Source organism: Somniosus microcephalus, chromosome 8 (genome assembly GCF_052327205.1).
Source record: "Somniosus microcephalus isolate GS21.2 chromosome 8, FLI_Smic_1.0, whole genome shotgun sequence".
NCBI lineage: Eukaryota > Metazoa > Chordata > Chondrichthyes > Squaliformes > Somniosidae > Somniosus > Somniosus microcephalus.
In genome coordinates, this window is record NC_140994.1 from 209,841,485 (window position 1) to 209,859,879 (window position 18,395).

At 45.7% G+C, this 18,395-nt stretch overlaps 1 protein-coding gene and 1 long non-coding RNA gene across 5 annotated transcripts in view; one reads left to right on the top strand and one right to left on the bottom strand.

Annotated features, from left to right (window-relative positions):
- LOC147114074 (pterin-4-alpha-carbinolamine dehydratase 2-like) overlaps window positions 1–18,395 on the bottom strand; it is a 65,733-nt gene that overhangs the window by 31,977 nt on the left and 15,361 nt on the right. The window lies entirely within an intron of this gene.
- The window catches only part of LOC147114075 (uncharacterized), a 36,703-nt gene continuing 29,192 nt past the window's right edge, over window positions 10,885–18,395 (top strand). The window contains exons 1-2 of the long non-coding RNA XR_015079352.1: window positions 10,885–11,036; window positions 15,016–15,150. This is a non-coding gene — a long non-coding RNA (uncharacterized LOC147114075). The remainder of the gene's footprint in view (window positions 11,037–15,015; window positions 15,151–18,395) is intronic.

The following is an 18,395-nucleotide window of genomic DNA, read 5'->3' on the forward strand; positions in this document are numbered from 1 at the left end:
AGGGTGTCGCCATCAAGGCATAAAAACACCAGCAACAGCGCTAGCAGCAGCGGAGAAGACAGAAAGCGCGGGAGGCGCCATCTTAATCCAGCGGGGAAGAAGGCAAAGCGCGGGAGGCGCCATTTTCTTCAATCGGGGAAGAAGGCAAAGCGCAGGAGGCGCCATCTTAGATTTCCAAGATGCCGAAGACTGGCAATATCACTGCCTTCGATAATGCAATAGAAGACTGGACCACGTATGTGGAAAGAGTCGAAGTATATTGTAAGGCAAATGAAGTAGCCGATGAGAAAAAGGCAGCGGTACTACTAAACTTAATGGGTGCAAGAACGTACGGCCTATTGCGGAACCTGATCACTCCAGCCAAACCGATGGCGAAGAGTTTTAACAAAATTGTTGATATCCTACAGGAACACCTAAATCCTACACCGCTGCTGATAGCAGAAAGATTTAAATTCCACAGGAGAAATCAGCATAAAGATGAGAGTAATGCTGATTACCTTACGGAACTACGCAAGCTATCAAAGCACTGCCAGTTCGGAGCAGGACTGACAGACACTCTACGGGACAAATTTGTCTGTGGACTCCTGAGTGAAGGAACCCAGAAGAGGTTACTCTCAGAGAAAGAGCAGCTTTTGCTAGACACTTTTATTGAGCACATGAGGCACTAGGCTACCCACAAGGCAGTCAAGATGGAAGCCTCTACAGATACTGTACCTAGTCCACATGTGCTCAATAAAGTAACTAACAAAAACTAGCTGTGTTCATAATAAGAATGTCTATTTATTAATGAACATAAGATGGTACCAGGATGGTGAAGATCTGCTAAAAATTGTGAAAAGCGACATGGAGAATTTGAAGCCACCAGAGCATTTGAAACTCACAGGAAAAATCGACTACAATTGGCAGACTTTTAAACAACAATTCGAACTCTACATTGCAGCCATCGGATTCGGTATGAAGCCAGACGCAAGGAAGATAGCGTTGCTGCTTATGGTTGCAGGCCCACAGGCGATAGAGGTATTTAATACATTTGTATTTAATCCAGAGGAGAACAGAGAAAAATTAGAAGATGTGCTAAAAAAAATTTGATGCACATTGCTCTCCCAAAAAGAATGAGACCTATGAAAGATACATCTTCTGTTCTCGGACACAGCAGCAAAATGAGACTTTTGATAGCTTTATAACTGATCTGAAACTGAAAGCACAGACATGTAATTTCTCTGAGCTCAAAGCATCCATGATTCGTGACCAGATTGTGTTTGGTATTCATGATAAAAAAGCCAGGGAACGTCTGTTGAGAGAAGCCGAACTAAATTTGGAAAATGCGGTGAAAATATGCCAAGCCAGCGAGCTAGCTCGAAAGCACGCAAAGACTTTCAGTGAAATCAATAATGATGCGATTGAAATGAGTGATAATGCTGCTGTCGGTGCTGTGTCCTATAAGGGGAAGAAACATGGGCAGAACAGAAATGAAAAGCAATCGGAGGATGACATTTTTAATTGTAAACGCTGTGGTTACAAACACCAGTTAAGACAATGCCCAGCGTTAGGAAAAATGTGCACAAAGTGTAATGGAAAGAATCACTTTGCCAAACAATGCTTTTCAAAAGTACAAACTAAGAAAGGGCAACGAGTTAATGTAATTGAGGACACTGATTTAAGTGAGACATTTTTTGTAGGAATGGTGTCATGTGACAATATCAAAAAGGATACAGAAAATGTGCAGCCCTCAGAAATGGACAATGCTGAACATAAAGTTAATGCAGTAAAAGAGGACAAATGGATGATCCCACTGCAGGTAAATGGAGCATTAGTTACCTTGAAACTAGACACTGGGGCAAAAGCAAACTTAATCAGTATGAGTGACATTAACAATATGAAAGAAAAGCCCAAAATACAGAAAAAGTCAGTACTACTGAAGGACTATAATGGACAGAAAATAGATAGCTTAGGTGTATGCAGACTTAAAGTGACAGTCAAAGACAAAGTGCATCATCTCATGTTTTCTGTTGTGGCTGAAAGACTTGATTCGATACTAGGTGAAAAAGCTTGTGAAGACTTAGAACTGGTCAAGAGAGTCTACCGTATAAACTGTGCCATAAGCAGACCAGATGACTCAGGTGATGAAGCAGAGAGCCCATCAAGGATGAAAAGGCCAAAGGGTACCCATGTCTTCAAAAAGCCTAGTTTCTCCAAGAAGAAAGAAAAAGACTTTAAGGTCAAAGAGAAGCCAAAGGAAGAAAAGCACAAAGAGGAAAAACACAAGGAGAAAAAGACCAAAGATATAACCGCAGCAGATGTTGTTAAGCACTGGAAAGAGAAAAAGAAAAAGAAGAAGCCTGCACCAGAGCAGAAAGCAGTTCTGGTGGATACTCCTTCTTCCCTCAGGCCAATCTTTGGTGTTCCATTAGCCGAGGCTGCTGAGAGGACTATGCTGTATGATGGGATCCAGCTGCCAGCAGTTTTTCAAGAGTGCATTGACTACATTGAGAGTTATGGCATGAAGAGTGAAGGAAACACTGAAACCCTCTCCAAGCAAAGATCGCAAGGAGACCTCGATCTATACAAGAGCAGGTTGATGACAATGCCGCAACTGCATCTCGTCATTCACCGCCAGAACAATCTCATGAAGACACATCAGACTTACCCGTGTTGAGAAGATCCACATGTGAAGTAAAAGAGCCTGATAGACTTAATCTTTGAGTACAATGTAAAGCTTTGAAAATGTGTTGACTGTTTTGAAAATGTTTATGTTTATAGAGCACTAACAGAAGTGTTACTGATATTATCTTTATTGTTTTCTTGAAAGTTGATTGATATTGATTTTGTTAAACCTCAAAGAAAGGGGGATGTAATGATCAATAACATGTCATTCTATAGTGGACACTAGGTGGAGCTGTAGAGCTGTGTAGAGCTGTATATAGCTGTATGTATAAGACTACACTACCCAGCTGTATGTGTATTAAGACTACATTACCCATGAGGCACTAGGCTACCCACAAGGCAGCAGTCAAGATGGAAGCCTCTAAAGATACTGTACCTAGTCCACATGTGCTCAATAAAGTAACTAGCAAAAACTAGCTGTGTTCATAATAAGAATGTCTATTTATTAATGAACATAAGAGAGCTGACGCTGGAAAAGGCTTTCAGCTTGGCAGTATCGTATGAAGCAGCAGCAAGGGGAGCTGGGGAAATACAGCAAAAGCCACAGGAATACGGCACCCACGAAATGACACGGGGATTTGAAAAATGTTATCGCTGCGGCAGAACAACCCATGACCAGAAGGACTGCTGGTCCAAGGACAAAATATGCAGGCAATGTGGAAAGGTGGGACACATTGCACGAGTTTGCAGGTCTGGAAAGAAGACTAACGGCAACAAAAAGGCTACAAAGGAGCAGTACAGGAAAGTACAAAAGATGACGGACAGTAGTTCCGAAGACCAGAAGAGCGATAGTGAATCCGGGAACAAGAGACTAAGCTGTCTCAAACTTCACAACGTAATCGCAAAAGAGGATCACCGAACCATTTGGGTCACCCTCACGATAGCAGGGTCCCAAGTCAAAATGGAATTGGATACAGGATCAGCCCTGACCGTCATGAGTCGACGAGACTACGAGCGGCTATTCTCACACATACCCTTGAAAGAGACATCCATTGTCTTGAAGACGTATACGGGGCAGAAAGTATACCCCAGAGGGAAAATAAGGGTGCCTGTCAAATACAACGGCAAGGAAATACAGAAATTGTATCTGTACATACTGCAAGATGGTGGACCACCGTTATTGGGACGTGAATGGATCAGAAAGATAAGTTTAGACTGGCACTCCATTCAGGCACTGACTGTGGCTGGTAAAAAGGATGATGACGTCACACCTGGACGATTGTCAAAAATCTTAGCTAACGCCAAAGAGGTATTTCAACAAGAACTGGGAACTCTTAAAGGCGTAACCGCCTCGATAAAAATAGAAGAGAATGCAATCCCCAAGTTTTTCAAAGCAAGACCGGTACCGTATGCAATTCGCCCAGCCGTCAAGGCAGAGCTGGAGAATCTGGAGAATGCAGGCGTGTTACCTAAGGTAGACTGGAGCGAGTGGGCGACACCCATCGTTCCTGTCATGAAGAAAACGTTAAACAATAAGTCTGAGGAGCCAAGGAAGGTTCGCATCTGTGGAGACTTCAAGGTGACGGTGAACCCAGTCCTTCACACAGTGCAGTATCCTCTCCCAAGGATAGAAGACATTTTCGCCTCACTATCTGGAGGGAAGCGTTTTACAAAAATTGACCTAGCACAAGCATATTTGCAGATGGAGGTTGAAGAATCCTCTAGGAAGTATCTCACGATAAACACTCACAAAGGTCTTTACCAGTATAATCGACTGGTATTCGGAGTAGCATCAGCTCCGGCGATATGGCAAAGAGCGATGGAACAAGTCCTGCAAGGGATTCCGGGGACTCAGTGTTACTTAGACGACATCCTAGTGACAGGTGAAGATGACAGTGAACACCTTGCCAACCTAGAGCAGGTGCTCACTAGACTAAGAGAACATGGGCTACGAGCCAATCGCCCCAAGTGCGAGTTTTTTAAGAAACAGATATCGTATTGTGGCCACGTGATTGATGAAGAGGGGTTACATAAGTCCCCTGACAAAATTGAAGCGGTAGTTAAGGCTCCAGCGCCTGAAAATGTGTTGCAACTAAGGTCATTCCTCGGATTGGTGAATTACTACCATAAGTTTTTGCCGAATTTGTCCACAATTCTGCACCCACTGAACGCCCTACTACAAACTGGAGTAGCATGGAAATGGAGCGGTGAATGTAAGCGGGCCTTTCAGAAGAGTAACGACCTAATCACTTCAAGAGAAGTATTGGCTCACTACAACCCATCACTACCGATAAGACTGGCATGTGATGTGTCTCCCTACGGCATTGGAGTGGTACTGTCACATAAATTCCTTGATGGTTCAGAGAGGCCGATAGCTTTTGCGTCACGCTCGTTAACTTCAGCCGAGCGTAACTACGCCCAGATTGACAGAGAGGCCCTCAGCCTGGTGTGGGGGGTGAAGAAGTTCAATCACTACCTGCACGGTCAGAAGTTTACTCTACTAACTGATCATCAACCTCGTCTCCATTTTCAACCCTCAGAAGGGCGTCCCGATAATGACAGCACAACGGCTACAGAGGTGGTCCCTTTTCCTAGGGGCACACCAATATGACATCGAGTACAAAGGAACTAAACAGCATGGGAATGCTGATGGATTGTCGCGCCTACCGTTGCCGATGGTAGAAGAAACACCTGCAGTGGATCCTGTGGAGATATTCCACTCTACCACAGTCGAATGTCTACCTGTGATGAATGCAAACATAGAAAAGGAAACACGAAATGACCTGACACTCTCCAGGGTCTATGATTTAACGGTGAAGGGATGGCCAGCACATGGCGAACCACTGTTGCCAGCATTCTCGCCGAGAAGAGAACAGCTGTCAGTGTGCAGAGGAACCTTGATGTGTGGATCCAGAGTAGTAATTCCACCCAAATTGAAGGATAGAGTGCTCAATGAGCTTCATGAGGGTCATCTGGGAGGAGTAAAAATGAAGAACTTAGCCAGAGCATTTGTGTGGTGGCCGGGAATCGATAGAGAAATCGAAGAGATGACCAAGAGCTGTACAGGATGCCAGAAGGTCCAAAACATCCCACCACAAGCCCCTCTACATCCATGGGAGTGGCCCTCATCTCCATGGCAAAGGGTACACATTGATTTTGCTGGTCCATTTATGGACTCAATGTTTTTAATTGCGGTGGATGCACAAAGTGGCCAGAGGTAATAAGAATGTCCTCAACCACCACAGAAAAAACTATCACAGTCTTACGAACCATATTCGCCAGAAATGGGCTGCCTGAACAGATTTGCTCCGACAATGGACCACAGTTTGTGTCTGAAGAGTTCCGGAGGTTCTTAAAGAACAATGGTGTTAAGCATTACACATCCGCCCCATATCATCCAGCCACCAATGGATTGGCCGAGGGGTTCGTTCAAACATTCAAGAAGGCTATCAAGGCAATGTGTAATGAAGACATACCCCTACAACACAAGGTGGATAACTTCTTGTTTGCCTACCGAAATGCGACACATGCGGTTACCAACCAAACTCCAGCCATGATGTTCTTCAATCGAAGACTACAATGCCGCTTGGATTTGGTTAAGCCAAACATCAGAAGAGATGTGGAGAACAGGCAGTTTCAGAATATGAATGAAAGGCCGACCAGGAGTTTTAAGATAGGTCAACCAGTTTTGGCCCGGGACTACCGCACAGAGAAATGGCAGCCAGGAACGATCTGCACACGGCAAGGACCTCTAATGTATACCGTGGACGTTGGAGAGAGCATTGTAAGACGCCATGCTGACCAGATTCTAGAGTCGCTGGAAAACGTCAATTCCACACCACGATCTGATACACCTGGTGAGGAAACCGAAGTACCAATTGCATCTACCTCAGAATCGATGGTATTGGAAGCAGACGAACCAAACAACGACGTTGATCCCGAATCAACTTTGCCAGAAGAACCTGATACCCCAAAGAGGCGTTATCCAGACAGAATCAGGAAGCCTCCTCAAAGACTGAACTTATAATTGCTTAACGTCAGCTAATGTATCTAGCAACTGTAATTGTAAATATGTTATTTAATTGTTAATCGAATGTTATGTACTGTTTAGCTAAATGGGGAGGAATTGTAGTGTATGTACTTTGCAGAAGGAACTATATTCTGCAGCCCCTGTATACTGCAGTACCAGTAGTGACCACCCCTGTATATAAGCCTGTGTCGTAACTTTACATAGTAGTTCCAGTTTTGTCTCCACTCAGTAAACACCTGTTGTAACCTACTCCTGCAGTCCGTGTCTCAATTACACACGGACATAATAGGTAAGGCTCTGTCAAGAGCAGTCTTCTGTTTTCCAGGGGCCAAGGTAGCTGATCTCCAGGATCGTGTGGATGATCTGATGAAAGGTGAGTGCCAAGTTCCTGTAGTAGGTTTACATATTGGTACTAATGACATAATGGATAGAAATCCATTTGTTTTGCAGGCTTCTGACAAAAGCCTTATAGCTAACTTTCAGCAAAGGGGTGCAAGGGTAGTGGTCTCCGGGCTATTACCAGTCATGTCCAGATTGATGGAGAGGAATAGCCGAATTATAGGATTCAACATCTGGCCTCGGGACCTTTGTAAAACGCAGCTACACTTCATCGAGAATTGGGAGGTGTGCGCTGGACAAGGTAAGTAATTTAGGAGGGATGGCCTTCATCTTAACTTCCTGGGAGCACAAAGGCTGGCAGAGGGTGTTCAGCAAGCTTTCAGAAAGTATTTAAACTAACAAAGGGGATAGTGCAGATAAGTTCAAAGATAGCCTTACTGAACTTGATAATTACATTCTTCTCACTCCTGACTAAGCATGCAGGTAAACCAGGTAGGAAACATACAAGATTAAATAACTAAAAAAATTAGATGAGAGACCTTTAAATTGTTTTTATGTAAATACAAGGAGTGTTAGAAACAAATTGTTAGAACTGCAGTCCTATGCTGTGTTGGAGAAATTAGACATATTGTGAGACATGGCTAGATGAAAGTGATGGGACAGAAATTCACCTAAAGGGCTACAAGGGTTTCAGAAAGGATAGAGTAGGTCAAAGGGGAGGTGGGGTTGCTATTTTTAGTCAGAAAGAATCTAACAGCTAGAGAAAGACTTGATATTGCCTCATCAAGTACAGCTGAGGCTATCTGGGTTCAAGTGGACCAAGCTCACGGGCAGGGACTAATTATCGGTAATTGTTATAGGCCCCCGGGTCAGACACCTGAACATGAGTTATTATGGAAACAGATTGCAAATGCTTTTAAGATAAAATGCCACCTTTGTATGATGGGTGTTTTTAATTTTTAAAGTGCAGCTGAAAAATTTGTCAAAAATATACAAGGTGACTTCCTGACTGAACATGTTAATGAAGTAACTAGGGATAATCATATATTGGATTTAGTGTTTAGTAATGAGCCTGACCTCATATCGGGCCTCTATGTGGGGGAACAGCTGGCCAACAGTGACCACAACATTATACGGTTCCAATTGGTTAGTAGAACTAAAGGTATTGAGAACCTGCGACTCATACCAAATTTCAGAAGAGCAAACTTCACCAAAATGGCAGAGGATTTGGAACAGGTGAATTGTCTAACCCTACTGGGTGACGATAAGACCGTTGTAGAATATAAATGGAAAGTTTTGAAGAACAAGATGAAAAATGTGGAAAACAAATATGTACCCAAAGTCAAAAGAAGGCAATGTGGTAAGAAAAAGCTGACTGGTTATGTACAAAGATAAATAAGATGTAAACAGAAATGCTTCTATAAAGACATTTAGTACTCAACTAAACAGAGTTGAGTACAAGAACAAGTAAAGAAAACAAAGGCTGCTATTAGATCAACAAAAAGGAAAATGGAAAAAAGGATCACAGTGAAGAGAGAGAAGTAGGCCCCGGGCCGTGGAGCGTGGAGCCGACGACGGTGAAGAGGAGGCCGCATTGGAGCATTCACATCCCGACGATGTGTTCGGCGAGTCGGGCAGAGGAGCGCAGCGCAACAAGCAGCAGCAGCAGACTCACGACACACTGCAGCACGTCGGCCGGCAGCTCCATTTCGGGTAACTCGCAGTCCGGATGGGAGGAGGGGAGCCGGGCATGGTGGTCAGAGCGGGAGAAGCAGGCCACCACACGTGGAGCCGGCAACAGTGAGGAGGAGGCCGCGGTGAAGAGGAGGACGGAGCGGCTGAGGGACATCGTGCTCCCACTGCCACGAGAAGCCATTGTATTGACTCTGAACGCGGCGCTGTATGTATAGCTGACGCGTCCCTACGGGGAACAAGCATTCCATTGTACTTGTTACATATGGCAAATAAATCTAATCTGAATCTGAACTGTGGAAGTAATGGGAAAAGCTTTTTCAGTTATGTGAAGAGTCAGAGAACTAGCAAAGTCTGTATTGGGCCACTGAAGGGTGTTCAAGGACAGGTTACAAAGGACTCACTGGGTATGGTGGGAATATTAAATGAGTAATAACAACAGAAAATGCTGGAAAAACTCAGCAGGTCAGGCTTTTTCCAGCATTTTCTGTTGTTATTTCGGATTTCCAACATCCGCAGTATTTTGCTATCATATTAAATGAGTACTTTGCATTGGTCTTCACCCTTGAAGATGATGCTCAACTATTAGAATTTAATAATATTACTAACAAAACTAGTATTAACATAAATGAACATATTGGGCTGGATTTTCTCAGTCCCGAGGAGGCGGGTATGGAGGCGGGACTGCCGGTAAAGTTGCATCATTTGTGGGTGGGTGGCAAACCCGCCCCCAAGCCCGTTTGCCAGCTTTGTAACCTGCCCTTGAACACCCTTCAGTGGCCCAATACAGTCTTTGCTAGTTCTCTGACTCTTCACATAACTGAAAAAGCTTTTCCCATTACTTCCACAGTTGTCTGTGATCCTTTTTTCCATTTTCCTTTTTGCTGATCTAATAGCAGCCTGTTTTCTTTACTTGTTCCTTGTACTCAACTCTGTTTAGTTGAGTACTAAATGTCTTTATAGAAGCCTTTCTGTTTACATCTTATTTATCTTTGTACATAACCAGTCAGCTTTTTCTTACCACGTTTCCTTCTTTTGGCTTTGGGTACATATTTGTTTTCCACATTTTTTTATCTTGTTCTTCAGGTAGTTAACAGGCAGAAAATAGGATTATCCCCATTTTTCATTCCAAGGTGCAGGCTTCCCAACCTCCAGTAGGAGGTTGGAGGGGTCTGAAAGTGCAATGTAGAGGTGAGTGATGGGTGCAAGTGTGGAGTGGTAAGTATGTAAGGTGAGTGTAAAGTGTTAGAAAATGTTCACTTACCTTTGTTTCTGCCTACAGCCTTCAGCCACTGTGGAGCCAGAGCCCCGACATCTCCATTATAGATATCACAGACTGGCTGTTGGATCCTCCAAACTTAGATTATAAAAAAGCTTTTGATAAGGTACTGCATAAGAGGCTTTGATCTTATATTAGTGGTAATATAGTGAGCTGGATTGAGAACTGGCTGGCAGGACGTAGTCAAAAAGTGGTTAGAGATGGATTTGGATCTGTTTGGAGACCAGTCACCAGTGGTGTCCCGCAGGGATCAGTATTGGGACCATTGCTCTTTACTATTTTTATTAATGATCTGGATGTAAGTGTTGGGGGCATGATCTGAAAATTTGCAGATGATACCAAGATCTGTGCAAGTGTTAGAACTGTAGAAGCCTGCTTCAGGCAGATCTTAATGTGTTGGGAGATTGGGCTCAAGACTGGAAAATGATGTACAACTTAGATAAGTGCAGTGTTATGCATGTGAGTAGGGCAAATGCTCAACATTGATACACCCTTCAGGAAAAGGCATTAAAGATGGTGGAGGTAGAATGAGATTTGGGTTTTCTAGTGCATACATCCTTAAAAAAGGTACAAGAGCAATGTCGTATAGTGATAGCTAGAGCAAACAGGGTGTTGGGGTGTATCCCTAGGACAATTGAGTACAAGAAGAGGCATACTGTTTTGTCCTTGTAGAAGACCTTGGTCAGGCCTCAGTTAGAATACTGTGTCCATTTTTGGTCTCCTCACATGGTGGGTGATATTGAGGCTTTGGAAAGGGTGCAGAGGAGGGCCACTAGGCTAATTCCCAGTCTAAATAATCTTAGTTATCAGGATGGGCTAAAAGAGTTGGGACTCTATACCTTAGAGAAATGTAGACTTGAGGGAGGGGGGGAACCTGATTGAGGTTAATAAAATAATGAAGGGAAGTGATTGTGTTCCAGCTGACACAGGTTAGGCAGGACCAGGGGTCACAAATTTAAGTGTATAAGGCTAGATGCCAAGAGAATAGTGGACCTCTGGAACAGGCTGTGTGGTGGACGCGGACTCACTGAATTCCTTTAAGCGAGAGCTGAATTTGTTTCTGGCTGGGGCGGAGATCACCTCTTACAAAAGGTAGGTACTGCAGGGAATTCAGGGCCAGAGTGATCTCCTGGACTAGTTTCAATCGCCCAGATGGATCAGAGAGAAATTTCCCTGATTTTTTTTTCCCCAAATTGGCCTGGGATTTTTATCTGTTTTTTTGCCTCTCCCAGGAGATCACATGGTTTCAGGTGGGGTGGAGAATATATATTGTGATACACAAGGTATCGCAATTGTGTGGGACAGGCTCGATGGACCAGATAGTCTTTACCTGGCCGTCATTGTTCGTATGTTCGTACTGCTTTTCAGAGATAGTAGGTTTTGCTGGTCACTCAGATGCACCTTCCTTTGTCCAGTATCATACTTAATTTACTGTACTCACTTTAGTTTCCATTTAATGATAGAGCATTTATTCTTTGTCAATTATCAATCTTGTACACTTAATATTTAATTTCAGAGTAACTCATCCTAGGCTCTAGTCATTAATACACTGTAACCTTTACTGTTCTGAAAATGAAAGCTGTCAAAATTAAAACAAATCAATGTTACCGTTTATCCAAATATTCTCCTTTGGAAATGAAGTTAAAAGCATAAGTTTCACTTCATATAGTTTTAAGCAAATGTACAGCATTGCTTTAAACCTTTCTGTCCCCTAGTACAGTATTACATACAACAGCTACACCACTGCCCTGCATCACAGCCGCTGTCATCTGACTCAATACCTTGAAGGCATTCATCCACTGTTGCCATTACATAATATTAAATGATGCAGCCACATTCCTCAGAAGTTTATCATGGTCAACACCTGCTAAAAAAGGGGGGAGCAGGGGTCAGGTGAGGGGAAATTTAGAAATCTAAAGAGAAATGTCAAGGCAATAGAGCAGTGTGACAATTTGGGTAAAAATAAGCAGAGTGTGACAGGAAGGGGCAGAGAGTTTAATGGTAGCAGTGCAGCAGAGAATAAGGTCAAAGCAGGGAATAATGGCAAAAAGTTTAAATTAAAGGCTCTTTATCTGATTGCATGAAGCATTCGTAAAAAGATAGTCAAACTAGTGGCACAAATAGAGATAATGGGCTAGATTTTCCTGGAGCCGTCAGGCAGGGTTTCAGGCGGGGGGGAAATCCCGACTTTGGGGGGTCCCGACACCATCCCGCCCAAAACCCCGCCCCACGTAAGTTTCAGGGGCAGCGGGTACCTGCCCCGCACTGGGACCCGCCGAAACCGGACGGGAAGGGATTAGTGCCAATTAACTGCCTGTTAACAGGTAGTTAACAGGCAGTTTTTAGCCTAATCCCCATTTTGAGGGGTTTTGTGTCGGTTTCCCGATGGCTCCAAACCACGCCAGGTTAGCGCAGCGGGCCGTCGGGTTGAATGAGTTGGAGGGGTCGCGATGTCGGCGCTCACGTGAGTGATGGGTGCATGAGTGTAAAGGTAAGTGTGTTTGGTGTGTCTAAAGTGTGTAAAGAACTTTTACTTACCTTTACTTACCTTTGTAAGAAGTCACACAACACCAGGTTATAGTCCAACAGTTTTATTTGAAATCACAAGCTTTCGGAGCGCTGCTCCTTCGTCAGGTGCTCCTTCTTCACCTGACGAAGGAGCAGCGCTCCGAAAGCTTGTGATTTCAAATAAAACTGTTGGACTATAACCTGGTGTTGTGTGACTTCTTACATTTGTCCACCCCAGTCCAACACCGGCATCTCCACACCATCTTTACTTACCTTAACAGCCTTTCTTCCTGTAGCCGTCGGGAGCGCAGCACTCAGCCGGAACTGAAAGCTGAACGGCTGCGATCTGTCAAAAGTGACAGCCTTCAGCTTTTAGTGCTGCTGAGATTTCTAAATGAGTCTGCGCAGAAGGACTCATCTTAGAAATCAGACTGTCAGTGTTTGACAGCTTCAAACAGCTGTAAAACACTGATATTTCATCTGTCAGAAATCTTGACAGATGAAATTTCAGTCTGTGACGTCACCTGTTGCCGGGTGGCCCTTAATTGGCCTGCTGAGCCTGCTGGGCAGGCTCAACAAGGTCAATCAAGGGAAGATCGCGCAGATTGGCCGGACGTCGAAGTAGGCGAGTCAGGAACCCGAAAGGGGAAGTCCTGCCTTTTTCCCGACAGGTTCGACAAAATCGACCCCAATGGGTTTGATCTAATAGCTATTACAGAGACATGGTTGCAAGGTGGCCAAGGTTGGGAACTAAATGTTCCAGGGTACTTGACATTTCAAAAAGACACAGAATAGAAAAGGAGGGGGAGTAGCCCTGATTATAAAGGATGACATAAGGATATTAGGGAGAAAGGATCTCGGCTTGGAAGATCAGGAAGTAGAATCAGTATGGGTGGAGATAAGGAATAACAAGGGGCAGAAAATACTGGTAGGAGTAGTATATAGGCCCCCTAACAGTAGCTATACCGTTGGACAGAATCTTAATCGAAAAATAGTAGGAGCTTGCAACAAAGGTAATGCAATAATTTTGGACTTTAATCTTCATATAGACTGGACAAATAAAATTAGCAAAGGTAGTCTGGAGGATGAGTTCATGGAATGCATTCGGGACAGTTTCCTAGAACAATATGTCATGGAAGCAACCAGGGAACAGGCTATTTTAGATCTTGTATTGTGTAATGAGACAGGGTTAATTAGCAATCTCATAGTAAAGGATCCTCTGGGGCAGAGTGATCATAATATGATAGAATTTTATATTAATTTTGAGAGTGACTTGTCTAAGTCCAAAACTAGAGTCTTAAACTTAAATAAAGCGAATTACATAGGTATGAGGGGCAAATTGGCTAAGGTAGATTGAAAAAATAGATTAAAAGGTATGGCGGTAGATAAGCAGTGGCTAGAATTTAAAGAAATATTTAATAATTCTCAACAAAAATACATTCCATTAAGAAACAAAAACTCCATGGGAAAAGTGATCTAACCATGGCTAACTAAAGAAGTTAAGGATAGCATTAGATTGAAAGAAGAAGCTTATAATATTGCAAAGAATAATAGTAAGCCTGAGGATTGGGAGAGTTTCAGAAATCAGCAAAGGTTGACCAAAAAATTGATAAAAAGGGAAAAAATAGAAAGAGAGAAAACTAGCAAGAAATATAAAAGCAGATTGTAAGAGTTTCTACAAGTATGTAACAAGGAACAGAGTAGCAAAAGTAAACATTGGTCCCTTAGAGGCTGAGACAGGAGAAATTATTATGGGGAATAATGAAATGGCAGAAATGTTAAACAAATATTTTGTATCTGTCTTCACAGTAGAAGACACAAAAAGGAAAATGCTGGAATCCATTGTTAAGGAAGTGGTATCAAGTTACTTAGAAAATCATAACATGATTAGGCAGAGTCTACATAGTTTTATGAAAGGGAAATCGTGTTTGACAAATTTATTAAGAGTTTTTTGAGGCTGTAACTAGCAGGGTAGATAAAGGGGGCACCAGTGGATGTAGTATATTTGGATTTCCAAAAGGCATTCGATAAGGTGCCACATAAATTATTACACAAGATTAGGGCTCATGGGGTTGGGGGTAATATAGGATTGGTTAATGGACAGAAAACAGAGAGTAGGGATAAACAGATCTTTTTCAGGTTGGCAGGCTGTAACTAGTGGGGTGCCGCAAGGATCAGTGTTGAGGCCTCAGCTATTTGCAATCTATATTAATGACCTAGATGAAAGGACCGAGTGTAATGTATCCAAGTTTGCTGATGATACAAAGCTAGGTGGGACAGTAAGCTGTGAGGAGAACACAAAGGGCAGGATTTTCATTGGGCCATGGAGGCAGGATTGGAGGCGTATGGGGGGTTAAAATCTCAAAATCAGGGGGCACGAACCCATCCCGCCCCAACTCACCTCCATGCCAGTTTCAAAGGAGGCGGATACCCGACCTGTGCTGGGACCCGCCTCCCCGAGGCGGAAAGGGGATTAGTGCCAATTAACTGCCTGTTAACCGTCACATTTCCCTACATTATACTCCATCTGCCACCTTACTGCCCTATCTATATCCCTTTGCAGACTCTTTGGGCTGGATTTTCATTCCTGAAGTGTGGGATTCCCGACGGCTCCAAACCACGGCAAGTTTGCGAGGCGGACCGTCGGGCTGAAGGACTTGGAGGGTTCGAGATGTCCGGTGTTCAGGTGAGTGAAGAGGTAAGTGTGTTTGGTGTGTGTAAAGTGTTTAAAGAAGTTTTACTTACCTTTTCTTAACTTTACAGCCTTCCTTCCTTCCTTCAGGACTCGGGAGTCCCCCATCTCACCGGCACAGAAAGCAGAATGGCCGCGAGCTGTCAAAAGTTGCAGCATTCAGCTTTCTGTTCTGGAGAGATCTCTAAATCAGCCCGAGAGGAAGGAATTAACTTGGAGTACAGATTGTCAGTGTTTGATGGCTTCAAACAGCTGTCAAACGCTGATATTTCATCTGTCAAAAGCTTTTGACAGATGAAATGTCAATCTGTGTTGTCATCTGTTGGAATATAAGAGTAAGGAACGGGTGGGGGGGGAAGGAGGAAGGAGAGAGGGAAGGAGACAGTGAGGGAAGGAGGAAGAAACCGGGCAGCCCAGACTAAAGATGGCGCTGTTCGGGCCCACATTGAAGTTCTGCCATGATCAAAGATGGCGTCATGAGGAAATTGTCATGCCGCCAGGATCAAATATGGTGCTGTTGTTTCGCTGCATTGAACTGCTGCCAGGATGAAAGATGGCCGGGCCCAATTGCCGGGGTAACCCTCCTCCCCTCCCGATCGCCAGAGTCGGTTGCACCCTTCCCCCCCCCTTCCGAGCCTGCGTCCCACTCTCCCGAGAGCCCCGCCTCCCCGCCCGAGCCAGCGATGGCTCCACAGAACGCCGTGCCGCCCCACGCACTGACATGGCCCCGCCCTCCCGAGTTGGCTTCAAGCGAGCCGGCTTGAAGACCGCCGAGCGGGGATGAGAGGGAGATGGGCACAACCACCCAGGAGACCCCGTTCTCCCGCCTGAGAGTCAGTGGAGGCGGGTGCGACGAGACGGGGGGGACCGAGGAGAGGGGGGGGGATGGGGGAGACCGAAGGAGGGGTGGGGGGTGGGAGGAGCTTGCCACAAAACAATTGCCTAGGGTCCAGCATGGCAGGCAACAGACGCCCAGGCTTCGAGGCCTACTTGCAAAAACAGGGAAAGGTAGGAAAATTAACGAGATTAGATAAAAGATTTAGAAAGTAATTAACTTTTTTTATAAACAATGTGTTTTAAAAGCAACTTTTTTTTTTTAAAAGACGCAGAAAGCAGGAAAAAGAAATGAAAAGTTTGGAATCAAGATGGCGGCGACTCACCTCGGTTCAGAACGATAAGGCCCGCCCACACATGCACCGATTGGTCGACCGTCAGGTCACCGAAGTGTAGGATTGGTCAATCGTCCAGTCACTCGACTCTGAGGGCCCGCCCACACACGCCAGGAACCCGCCCCCGCCACGATTGGTAGACTGTCGGGTCGCTCGACCGTACGATTGGTCGACCTCGACGTCACTCAATGCTAATGAGCAGATAATGAGCGGAATTTTGAACGTTTATTGGATACCGCGGGCACAATTTTTGTCTCACCGAAACGTAAATACGCTTACGACCATTCTGGAATCGTAAGCTTTCTTTTGATGTAACACACGTGTAGGTATGCTCTATAACTTGAGTGTATAGCCAGACAGACAGACGGCACGACCGCTTCATTATATATATAGAATATACTAGCTGGGGGAGCCCGGCTTTGCCAGGGCTGTTTTGGGCCGGGCGGTTTAAATCGAGTGCGAGGCTTTGGGGCCTGTCTGTGTCCCTCTGTGAATCTGCTGCCGGGCAACATTTTAAATCGAGTCCCAGGCTTTTGGGCCCTGTCTCTGTCCCTTTGTGAATCTGCTGCCGGGCAACATTTCTACCTTTTAATACCTTGAAAGATGAAAGTGAAAGTACTTATAAAACGTTTTTGGTAAATCTTATGTTATTTTTAAAAGAGATACTAACTTTTTCAAAGCTGGATGATCAAAGTAGTTTGAGCTGGAAGCTGAAGTAATGGCAGTGAAACAATGGCTGCCAGATCCCTGAGATGAAAACGATTAGTCCCGCCCACACACACACCGATTGGCCAACCATCAGGGGACCGTACTGTAGGATTGGTCAATCGTGATGGCACAGGATTGGTGGAACCTTGACGTCAGTCAATCAATGCTAAGTAGCAGATAATGAGTTTAATTTTGAAGGTTTTTTGCATAAGGCGCGAACAATTTTCGTGCGACCGAAAAGTAAATACGCTTACGACCGTCCCGGAAGCGTAAGCTTTCTTCGGAGGTAACGCGCGCGTAGGTACGCTCTATAACTTTCGAGCGCATAGCCGGACAGACGCACACCCGAGGACAGAAGGACAGACAGACAGATCGACTCGTTTATATATATAGACTAGCTGAAGTGCCCGGCAGTGCCGCGGCTTTTTCGAGGGAATGTTGTTGTTGGAAGAGAGAGAGAGAGCGACTGGGGGGGGAAGAGAGAGAGCGACTGGGGGGGGGGGGGGAAGAGAGAGAGCGACTGGGGGGGGGGGGGGAAGAGAGAGAGCGACTGGGGGGGAAAGAGAGAGAGCGACGGGGGGAAGAGAGAGAGCGACTGGGGGGAAGAGAGGGAGGAGGGGGGGAGGGGAGAGGGGGGAGAGGGAGGGGGAGGGGGGAGGGGGAGGGGGGGGAGAGGAGGGGGGGGAGAGGGGGAGGGGGGAGGGGGAGGGGGGGAGGGAGGGGGGGGAGAGGGGGAGGGGGAGGGAGGGGAGGAGGGAGGGGAGGGAGGGAGGGAGGGGGGAGTAAGGGAGGGGGGAGGAAGGGAGGGCGGAGGGGGGGAAGGAAGGGAGGGCGGAGGGGGGGGAAGGAAGGGAGGGCGGAGGGGGAAGGGAAGGAAGGGAGGGCGGAGGGGGGGGAAGGGGGGGGGAGGGGGGAGGGAGGGAGGGGGGGAGAGGGGGAGGGGGAGGGAGGGGAGGGGAGGAGGGAGGGGGAGGGAGGGGAGGGAGGGGAGGGGGAGGGAGGGGAGGGGGAGAGCGGGGGCGGAAGGGAGGGGGGAGTAAGGGAGGGGGGAGGAAGGGAGGGCGGAGGGGGGGAAGGAAGGGAGGGCGGAGGGGGAAGGGAAGGAAGGGAGGGCGGAGGGCGGGGGGGGGAAGGGAGGGTGGGGAAGGGAGGGGGGAAGGGAGGGGGGAGCCACAGCATAGCATATGGAGGAGCAGTGAATGATAGACCGCAACTTCAGGATTTCCGCGTTAGAATGCACATGTGCTAAATCCTGAAGTTGCGGTCAGTTTCAAAGGCGAAATGACGGCGAATGCTGCCAGTTTGCTGTCATCAGGGCCGCAAGTTCCAGGCCAATAATACAAAACTGACACTGTTCAACACTTACAAGTTCTT